This window comes from Tachypleus tridentatus, chromosome 13 (genome assembly GCF_004210375.1).
Source record: "Tachypleus tridentatus isolate NWPU-2018 chromosome 13, ASM421037v1, whole genome shotgun sequence".
NCBI classification, from domain to species: Eukaryota; Metazoa; Arthropoda; class Merostomata; order Xiphosura; family Limulidae; genus Tachypleus; species Tachypleus tridentatus.
In genome coordinates this window covers 266,126,561-266,138,633 of record NC_134837.1, presented here as the reverse complement: position 1 = coordinate 266,138,633, position 12,073 = coordinate 266,126,561, and the positions used below count along the sequence as shown (strand labels likewise).

The 12,073-nt window shown below is 33.5% G+C and overlaps 1 long non-coding RNA gene across 2 annotated transcripts; it reads left to right on the top strand.

The window, feature by feature from the left end:
• The first annotated feature begins 7,546 nt into the window (after positions 1-7,546).
• LOC143238206 (uncharacterized) lies at positions 7,547-11,547 on the top strand. 2 transcript variants are annotated; one of them, XR_013020456.1, is made up of 4 exons: positions 7,547-7,680; positions 8,422-8,514; positions 11,130-11,237; positions 11,374-11,547. It is a non-coding gene; the product is annotated as an uncharacterized LOC143238206 (long non-coding RNA). The 2 variants fall into 2 exon arrangements; XR_013020455.1 differs by having other exon boundaries at positions 8,422-8,529.
• Positions 11,548-12,073: the final 526 nt, after the last annotated feature.

Below are 12,073 nucleotides of genomic sequence, written 5' to 3'. Positions count from 1 at the left end.
AACATGTTACATGAATTGGCAAATGGGAAGAGTTAAATAAAGGGACAGAGAAAGCAGGAAAGTTGGTAACTTCACCTTCCACTCCATTATCCTCCATAATATCTGCTTATACTACGGGTATGGACTTTGTAGCGTGGGTTGTACCTCCATTGTAGACTGGGTCGCCGTCGTTACCTAGAAAGGAAGCTGAACCTATGTCAGTACCTGTGGTACAGTCTGTGTCACCGTGGGTTCTATCATCTTCTTTTTCGCTATCTTACCTGCAGCGGGGCCAAATACGCGAAATGTTATTACCGTTGTATCATCTTCTATTTCGCTACCTTACCCGCAGTGGGGCCAAATACGCGAAATGTTGTCACCGTTGTATATTTAACATGTAATTGAGCACATGTCACTGTTATTGCCAAAGACAAGCGTGTTTTACATTGTAACGTGTTACGCTAGTTTGACAGGTGGTCTTTTAGGCCACAACGGCAATATAAACAGCACATTCCTGGCTAGTTGATCATAATTGTAAATCTTTAGATTTAAATTAAATTCGGAATGTCTTCATATTGATACAAGTGGTTAAAACACCAGTTCTCGTTTGGTGACACTCGTGTTCTGTTTTAATTACACGAACATATGTTTGTAGCTCTGACGTTATTGTATCGTGAGGGAGGTTGAAAACGCGGATCGGAGTGTTGTCCATTTTATATTCTGCCTGACCGGTTCTACAGGGACTATTAAAGTTGAAGTTACCACTGCTCGATAGAGTTTGCGCAATACCAGATGATATAATGTTGCCTTTTAACGTTCATTACCAAAGTGTGGGAGACATTCCACAACTATTTACCTCAATAATTCATATACTGAATCAATAACTGTCAATGTAAAGAGTTTGGCGGTACAATAAAACTGACCGAACGCTGCCGGGTTGTGTAGGAATGAGTGGTAGTGACCATAACGTCTACCCTGAAGTCTATTGAGTTAACACTATTAAAACAATTTGCGCCACACAAGAAATACAAATTTAGTAAAAAACAACTTACTAAATTCCCTGCTCACGGAAAAAGGCGTCTTGTTTTTATAACCACACCGACTAGCAGTAACACTAACCTAACTAAATAAGTACACACACACCTCTTGGTTCTTACATCTTACCTTTCAAAATCAAATGATCTGGAAATATTCATGTATGTATTAAACCCCTTACAAAGTAACTATCTGGTTCTGACATCAATAATATTAAAAGTAAAACTAATTTAATTCTGGTGTCATTTGCTTTGTTAAAATTCTTTCTTACCTCGGTATACTTGTCAAGAATTCCACAAGAGTTGGAGATATTGTTATACAACCACATAAAGAAAATGGTATTGTCTTAATGAATAAAATATTATATTCATAAGTAATGTAACTGTATTTAAATATTTATGTACAAATAAGTATAATGAAGTAACATGGTGAAGGTTAGCATAAAACAATTTGCAAAACAAAATTAATTAGGTTTATTGTACATAATTTACACGGTTAAAGTTTCTCATTAAGTTAACATCATACTAATTTACATAATAAACAGAAAAGAAAAAAAACATTGAGTCATATTTTACAGTTTTGGAAGACGTCAAGAAAAACGTTTATTATCTTTCTTTGCTAATATGTCAGGTCATCCCAAAAGTATTATCCGAAAATTTAATACAGAAAGTGCATCATCATTTGTATCTTTGTATAAGGATGTAATAACTAAAATATGTAATAGGACGTGTATAAAACGTGTGACAAATAAAACAAAGTAACCCAATCTCACTTTTTCAGATCATTAATCAAATGAACAATTATGAATATTGATGTGTCTAAGAAGCACATTAGGTACATAATGTTTTATGAGTTAAGAAAATAGCAATAGTGCAGCAGAAAATACATGAAACATTCAAGGTGTTTATGGTGCGAAGTCTCTCAATGAAAGAAAATGTTGAAGGTTTGTTTGGAAGTTTCCATGATTTGACAGAAGCCAACCTAATAGCAAAAGTGGACTTTTGCACTTCTTTGCACTCTAGTGAACGAAACCCACCTTTTTTTGACAGGCTAGTGACTGGAGATGAGAAATAGACATTATATAAAAATGTTAAGCACTGCTCACAATGGCTCAGTGCAAGTAAACTGGCTATAGCAGAGCCCAAAATGGACCTCCACTCTAGGAAAGTCTTGTTAAACGTTTGGCGGGATATTGTTGGTGTGATCAACTTTGTGTTGCTGCCACTCAATGTTACAATTACACCAGACTGCTATTCTCAACTTTTAGAGCGCTTCAATTTTGCATTGAAAGAAAAGAGGCCTGCTTTGATCAATCGTTAAGATGTTGTGTTACACCAGGGTACTGCACGGGTCCATACAGCAAGGATCACATCTGCAAAGATTGAAGAGTTAGACTGGGAAAAAACTTTCACATCCTCCTTATTCTCCAGACCTTGCCCCATCTGATTATCATGTATTCCGAACTTTACAGAACTATCTTGATGGAAAAGAGATTGGAACATATAATGATATCAAGCTACTATCTCTACATTATTTTCCACCAAACCCCAAGAATTTTTTTAGAAGTGACATTCAGAAGCTTGTGAATCGTTGGCAGAAAGTAATTAATAGTAATGGAACATACATTATTTATTAAATAACATCAACAGCGTTTGAAGTCATTTCTCTTTTTCTGAACCTAACATCAGACATTACCTAACGGATGATTTGATATGTACAATATTAGTCAGTATTTTTGTTATAAACCCACTCACCAGGTGGAAATGAAGCTTCTTTATTTCTTTTGAACCTTTTATCATCTTCAGGTTGAAGTTGTGATTCTGTATTTCCGGTGTTTCTAGAAAACGACCCAGTAGTGGCAGAACCATCTGCCAATCTATGTATTCTAATATCACTTGTGGATGTATTTCTTCGAGGGGTTTTAGAATTTGTAACTGCACAAGAATAAAAAATATTCACAAACTTATCTCTTTCTTGAAGAGAATTAACAGGATAATTATCGAGAAACAGGATAGAATGACCCAAAGATAACCACAAATGATTCTGAACTGATGTATGATGTACTGTGTAACTCGTCAGTAATAGAGTCAAACTTGCTAGTCTCTAATATGTATGAATTATTACTAATGTTTAAAGATACGGGCACATGATATTCAGAGAAATGAGTTTAATCATTGTCCTCAACATACACAGCGAATCTGTCATCACCAGGAAAGATAGTTGATGTAATATCATTCCTGTCTTGGACAGAAAGTTTGTTAAACTGCTAACATTTGTTGGATGGATATCCAAATGGCAAATAAATTGTAAGATATTTGCTGTCACTTACAAATACATCAGAACGTTGTGGATTATCTGTTAAGACTTCAGATAGTAAAAATACTGACTGATTTGCAGTCGCTTAAGTAAATGTTAATTTATGAATAGAGGGCGTTTCTTGGAATGTATTGTATTTAGTGTTGAAAACAAATTTCCTACATAAGGAACCTCCTGAAGAAAGTATTTCACTATTGAAGTTCCCTGGTGTTATCCAGGTGGGTTGTGGATAAAGTTCAGTAAAACATCCATTTTCTAGTTCATTGGTTTTATTCGGTACATCAGGTTACTTGTAGAAGATAGTTTGTATTTTAAAAGGAAACGGCTCTTGTTGAAACTCATTGGATTTTGAAGAACGAATGGATTCATTGAATAGTTTACGTGTTGGCTGTGTAGATTACAGTTTTGTTTATGTCTGCTTCCATTCTTTACTGTGGATAAAGATTATTGAAAATGTAAGTTGTGAATTTCTATCTTCTGCACATTGCTCATAGTTCGGTGATTGAAGTAGAGTGAAGTGGATTATGTTCCCGTCTTCTTCTCCTTTGTTCTCAATACCATGAAGGTTCAAGTTATGACGTTGGAAATTGCCCTTGTGACTACATGAATAATTATGGTGCGCAAAAAAAGAAATCTTTGTGATCATTGTGAACACCCATATGTCGTCGAAAGAGTGCTTTATTACAGAAAGACCGACAACAAAAGTCGCTACCTGCACCCACCGCCATGTGCAGACTTGGTGTGTGAACGAAAGGTAGCTTTATTGGAGACATGGGAACCGCAACATTGAAGTGATTTTATGGATGTTACGAGTATGGAAGCGAAATGTCGTTTAATGTTGTTTTTTGTATTAGAACGATAAGGGCAGAGCATGTAATGACTTCTTCGTTGTGTCTTGTGTACATTCTCTACCACATGTAAGTTTTTACAATATCATTGTTCAGGTGTGTGAATTCACTGATGAATCTGTGGTATAGTGCTCATCGTTCTGACTGTTCATGGTATCTAAAAATACAAACAAAAATATTTATTCCGTTAGAAAAGTAGTGAATTGTTTCTAATAGGACTATTTTGAAATATACTAGATAAATATTTCATTTATATTCTTTCATACAAACACCATCAAAGCTATAATTATGAAATTAAACCTACAATAACAAAGCAAGATTTTCATGTAAGAAATTCATTTTCTTATTTCTTGTGTCTAATTTATTTATTTACTTTCCTTAATTAGCAAATTATTACATTTCTTTACATTAAATTTATTGCAAACACTAAAATATGTTGAAGCTATAAAAACGGTATAGTTCATCACAAATTATCAAATACATTATATGAGATCCAGACTCTCAACACATCAGAGGCACAAGTTACACTCATCAATAGACTGTTAATTGTCAGTGAATTCTACTGAGAAATTGTATCCTGATTATGAAGTGGAAAATCTGGAATGCACTTTGGGAATAATGTACATTACTTACTTATCTTTACAAAATATATTATGATCACAATAAGAACAAATAAAAGCACCTCTCATTTCGATAATGATTGGCGTCGACCAATTACAGAAAGAAACGAAACATTTACTTAGAGGAAGTAAAAAGCTAGTTTTAACGTTTGTGTTAACCCAAAGCTATAAATGATTTATATATAACTTGTTCATAGTGCGGATCAGTCCCCCCTATTTGATATACTTAAGTATGATGAATCAGTGAATAAAAAAGTTAACAAAAGAATAGCTACACAAATATATTTCCGACTTTCACCAATAGGGTTTTTAAAGTCTATTATAAATACAATATTCATAGAACTACAGGTTAATCAAATTAAAAATTATAAAGCTACAAATTAAAGAGATCTCTATTTATAATACATATTTACACCAGAAATAAACTTAGAAATGTAATCTATAAAGTAGATATGTTGTATTTTCTTCCGTGTCCTGTAAAGTGGACAATAGTTTCTCTTATTCATGATATCTAGCAAAGCTTTGGTCAGATAATCAAAGAAATACAGTCAAGCACTTCTAATAATTAGATATTATATAGTGAAACACCTCTTTGATGGTTATATTATAGACTTCGTTCCACCATACTTACATATTTCACGATATCCAATATTTTCAGTGATAATTAAGTTAGCTATACATTAATCATTGTTCTTGATGTCTTCTGATTATTTTTCAATAATATTGTGTCATAATCACATGTCCTAAAACATGTGCGTTGTTTCAAGACCTAAACTACATGGTTGATGTATTCGAATTTTGCTTTCTTATTATACTTACAGTCACCAGTTTTGGTAATGTTAAGATTATAACATGTTAATGGATTCCTAAGACGAACCAGCAGAAACCATTACAACAATAATATTTTGATCTAAGGAAGAGGATACCTCTAGACTTCTTAGCAGCATGAGAACGTTCATTCGTGGTTGCTGGAATCTTGACTTGGGAAGACTTCTCTGTCCACCAAATCACCAAACCATCTCAAATCATGTGCATAGTCCAGCAATGTGCTGTTTAGTGCAGCACATTTTAAAGCCATACAGTTTGTTAAAACATTATGTAATTAAGAGACATTTTATATTTGTGAAGTTTATCTGAATCTATTCAGTGATTAGGGTTAGATGTTCTAGCGCTCGTCAGGTTTTTTCATTTTCAACTGCACAATCACAGATTGAGTTTAGACAACATAGTGGGGAAAGTGGGAACACTGGACAATGTGATTTCTGTAATACACAGGCGATTATCCAACATGAAAGTAAGAGCCTTGCACGGATTTTCACTTACATTCATCTCGAACTTTTGATAAGGTGCAGATAATTTTGAAAAATAAGTTTCATTTTTTATAATGTTAACAAAACTATACCAACTTCTACCAACAATGATTAAGCAGTCCCATTATCAGGTAATACACGTCTTAGTACGGTATTATTAGTGTTATTAGTATGGTGTTCATATGGTATTATGAGTGTTATTTGTCACAGACACAGAACATAAAAAACACTAAAATTCTAAATTCTCTCTAACTACATCAGTCTTTGTGACCAAATCAACAACATTAGGTGATCTGGTGAAACTACGTCCATATGTGGACACAAATACTGGGTGTTACCTGCGTTTCTTTTCCGTTCTTCAAAGTACGCACTCCGCTAGTATAGCGGTAAGTTTACGGATTTACAACGCAAAATCAGGGGTTCTATTCCTCTCATTGAGCTCAGCAGATAGCTCGAGGTGACTTTGCTATATGAAAACACACACACTCTTCAAAGTTCAACTGTCGGACATAATATCACCAAATGACAAAATGAAGAGAAACACCTAAACCAATGATTCTAATAAAAACCAGAGGAAGTGGCAGTCCTGTTTTATAAACAGAAATGAGAAAAGTTTGTCTGTTTGTATAAGTACAAACCTGGACACTAGAGGAATCAAACCCCAAACTTTAGTTTTTAAGATCTCTCACTTTTTTGTGATAAACTGGAAAGTGTGTGGGGAAGTGATCCAGCTAAGGAGACGTTATAATATTAAAAGTGTTCAATGACACGTCCATCAATATTTAATACAGCGGATAAAGTCGACAGTTTGAAATTACAATAATTGACTGGTCTGAGTAACAAATTCAAAGAATGATTTTAATAAACTTGTCATCATTATATATTAACCAGTTTTATGTGTCAACTATTTATGTTATTAACAATGGAGCTTTTCTTACATCATAGACTATCCTTATGTAACCAGTTGATTGGATCTTGGTAACTGGATTATTGTTAATAAATTAAATTATAAATCTGACGTGAGATTTGTAACACTTTATTAACATCACTTGACACTTACATAGTAACTTTCGTCCTTTTCATTTTGTGTACTAGTTATTACGTTGTGTTTTCGCTTAGAGCGCTTTTTTTTAAGCGCTTAGAGACTACAATCTTACAACTGATGAAGTTGACATGAGGTATTTGTATTATCTTTAAGTTTAAACACTAGAAAATAAAAAAAAACAACATTAGAAACCAATACATCTAACTTGTGTAGTTACGTGTGTTTTATCACCAATAGTAGACGTTACAGTGATCTAGTGTTAAACTTTATTTTACAAGGTCAGACCTGTTAATATGAAATATTTAGATATATTACTGTTTATGATAATTAGGAAATGTTTGTTCATCATGATTGGTTAGAAATAACACACGGTACGTTGTTGTTCATTTTGCACACGAATCGTTTACACGAGTAAAATAAAAACTTCAACCACAGTAAGTTGAGATGGGAATTACAGTTTGAAGAGGACGTATTGTAATAACGTTTTAAGTTATAAATAATGACGGACGTAGCTTGTCAGTGTGGTGGTAGGTTTGAAGTTTTGTTTTGTTATGTTGGGTATATTAAGGTGTACGTCTAATGTATTTGGTAATGAGTTTGTGTTAAATAGTATTACAGAGAAGTAGTGATAGTCTAAATGTAAGTTGAATTCGGTGAATGAATGTTTATATCAGAGTTTGGTTTAAGTAATAATTTTAAAGTGTCTTAAATATGTGTAAGTAAGAGTAATGTAATAAACAAAATTTAAATGACATTTGTTCAAGGGTGTTATTGTATATCTAAGGTTATCGGTTTTGTTTTAATGTGAAAATCTGGATATAAATAGCTTTTGGTATTTTTGTTTTTCAGTCAATTCATTCGCTTGCAATGAGAGTGAAGCTAATATCTCTTACATTAAACTCCTATCAATAATATATTTTGTTGCAACATAAGCTACACTTAACCATTAGTTGTAATTGAAACTTTATTAGATAACCTAAAACTACACTTCTCAAATTATGTTTATTTAAATTCTTTCTCTTTCATGAAACGTAATTCTAATCCTTGTGTTTTTGTGACAAGATATGAATGTTAAGGTGTCGTCATTACTAAAAGAGTTATGGGTGATATGTATTAAATGTACGTTAATAATGTCTACATATTTATTACTTCTAAACATTGATAACAAGGTAACATTTCATTAAATATGTAAATTAATTTGGTATTAGAACTATAATAAAAAGCTAATATTCATAGCTCGCTTATGCTAAATTTTTCATTCTCTTAAGATCCAATATGCACGTGCATCAAAGAATGCACGTGTGGCAAAGAAGACGGATGTAAGTGCAACGCGTGCAACACAAAAGACGGAACTGAAAGAAGTTGTAAGTGTAAAGGTAGGAAATCGTTTCTCAATATACAGATGGTTATATCATTTACTTACAAGAATTATTTAGTTTGTAATCGTTTTGTGGTTTATAACTGTCAATATTCTTGTTTTGGATTTTCTAGTTTCATTTTTAATTTAAATGTTTTTTTTTCACTATTTTGCCCATACTAAAAGTAATCCCTCTGCACATGTGCACGACCACTACAATGTGTATTCTACTCTCAAATAACGAACTAATCTAATTTCTGATAGAGCTATCGGTTAATAACAGCTACACACGTTAATATAAACTAACGCTATTGAAGACTAACGCCGTAGCAACAATGATAAATTTCAACCAATCATTGCAACAACAATGTAGGAACACTCTTAAAAATACGCTAACCATGCGTCCCGGTTTGAGGGGTTTGTCCTGATGTCCGGTCTAGTTTACTAATTTGCCACAGAATTATGTCTACGTTCTGATAAAAAAAAAAAAAAAAGCCATATCTTCCAACAACAAACACAATCTTAATTTACATAGAGCCCTGACCTGTTTTTCATACGTTTTAGTTTATTGGGAGAGGAACTGATAGTGCTGTAACATGGACATTATCAAACATGTTTCATTATTCACCCGGATCCTTAACTCCGCATCAGTAAAGTTGTACTACCTGTAGTCCCTAAGATAGTTCTTGGGGCTTACCTTTAACCTTAAGGTAACCTTTTTTACCACACGTCTAGCAGCCATTGATCAAATATAGAAGAGCATTGAACATCCTCCGTGTCTCCCTCTTTCACCACGTGCGTAGTAGTTCAGTATTCTGTTTTACTCATATCTTACTCGATTTAAACTAGACCATAGACAGCTTGTCCATGGCTCTGCCAGACCCTCAACCTTAAAGATGCTTGAACGCATTTACGAAGTACTTCAGCTCTGCACTGGTGCTTTCTGCACTTCTCCAATTCAAAGCTTATACATAGTTTCATGAACCTTCTTTGTACCCCTTCCGTTTGTAACTGTCTTTACTATGCTTCGAAACTTCCTTACCAAAACATCCCACCTGGAGTTGTTTTTCTTCCTCAGTGGGTTATACTTTTCAGACCAGACGCTCTGCCATCGCTTTTTGTGCCTTCATATCCAGGCACAGTTATATAAACTTAGTCTGTTCTTAGATAACATTTATATATCCACTGGTGATCCCATCGTGGCTTCTTACAGTCCCAAACTATGACCTATATTTTAGTCACTAGAGAAAAATGGACACTCCCCATTGGAAATACTGACTGTTATTTCTTGAACATTTTAACTGTCCTTCCATTCCTATTTCTAGAAATGGTTCTAAATTAGGTGACTAAATGACCTCTGCAATGGTTTGTTGTGATTCAGTAGTTGTACACAGAATCCCCACTACTACTTCTGTATTCACTACCAGTATTCCTTTTTATGGCAGCATCACAACTCGAGGTAAGTTAGTTTACCACAATACTTTTTTATTATACCACTGTCATTACCTCTAATAAAATATAGAAACTATCCGGGTTTGTAAGTTATGGTTAGCCTACGTATTAATAAATCCAGAGATCACCACCATCTCTACTAACCTCCCCCCTAACATGTACTTAATGAAACTTCAAACATTATTTCACCGATCTGTGTTTCCTACTCCCTCAAGAAATAAGTACCAGATATGTCTCTTAGTTATGAATCTAAATATTCATATTTAGCGGCTTGCCTATTTAACAATACTGCTTAAATGCTCTTCTATACGATTTCGTAGTTAAACATAACGTTAAAGAAGTAGCGTGAATCCATAATTTACTAAATATTTATCAGTTATCCCCCCCCCTTACTGAAATAAGGTTTTATATGAAAATAAAATCTAGAAACAATAGCTTTAATCCAATATCGTCTAAACTACCTTTAGAACACAACCAGCCCTAATTACCTTGCGCTGTAATAGTTGATATAGATGTTTGTCATATGGAAATTGACAAAATTAACTTGTATATATACAATAAGTTTATCAGCCTGAGTCGTTGTATCAAACTATACACAGAAGTACCGTATTTCTTGCGGCTTTAACGGAATGTAAGTGTTATTTACAAACAACTATTAAGACAGTTTGTGTTGGAACAATAGTAGTTCTCTCACTTAAGCGGGATTTCTTCCCTCCCACTGACTTCCTAATGTACCACTGAAATAAACTGATTTCGAAGGTTTAACACTACTTAACTTGTCCCGTTTATCTAAATGTGATATTGGGACAAGAAAGCTAATCCTGTTGTCTTGCATCTCAATCTAAAAGACGGTGGAAGTTTTTCATTAGCAATTTTAACATGGTTACAACTTCCAGTTGTAACTCCACAAAACCACGACTTCGCCTCCTGTTTCAACAATCTTATCATAATGACGTATCCTTAACGAAGTATCGTAACAAAACTGCACTACACTAGATACGCATTCAGTATGGAAGTTAATGTATTGTGCATTACGAAGATTAAACTATGCGTTCGTTGTTTGACATCACATGAACCTCAAAGTAACGTTCCTGATATAACCAAATATCATAATGAACTTCAATCTATCATGACACCTCATTAATTTGTGCCATATTTATCTTTAAGATCCTGTATGCAAATGTATCGAGAAGTGCACCTGTGGTAAAGAAGACGGTTGTAAGTGCACTACATGCAATAAAAAATCCGACACTGAAGATCGATGTAAGTGTACAGGTATGTATAATCTTATGTAGTCCATACTGTATGGAATTTAACTTTAACCCTAAACGTTTATATCTTCATTCGTTACTAATGTTTGTTCTTATAAACTTTAATTTTTATGACACATGTAATCTTATTCTCTCTATAGAAGGAGAAACCTGTGGCTGTACGTCCTGCACGTGTAGTAAGACGGAATGAATTTCCCTATACGTATTGGTCTGGTTCCTGTTTAATGAATTTTATTAGATTGTTTACTTTATTACATTTGTTACTTTCTATTTTTCCTTTTGGAAATTAATAAATTTAACTTTATTCCGTTGTATTTATTAATCTCAAATCACTTAACTAAAACTACATAAACATTCACTGTATTTAACTATTATAGTTAAACCACAACTATTACATACCTTATTTCCTTTTAGATCAATAAGCTGATAATGATCCTTCAAATGTGACTGAATCGTTTGAGCAATACTACATATAATTACTTCGGTAGCGAGGACTTCCATCCTTTTTTAGAAATCTATACAAAATTAGACTGGTACTTAACGTTTGGTTACAACACTAAACATTAGTTAGTAAATAGAAGTGGTTTTCTAATACGTTCTAACATAATCAAAATTTTATTCTCCGAATAAAAGGTTTTAAACTACATTCTACACTCTTTAACATCTTGCCCACTTCTTCAAACAAACAATACAGCACAAATACATCCTATAATTCTATAAATTAATATAGGCGAAACATGTATCAACCTATACCGAACATAAAATACTATTACTTGTCACGCTTAACATTCATTGTGACGAATTAAACTACCTAATATCTGGTTGTTTCAACTAGTGCAG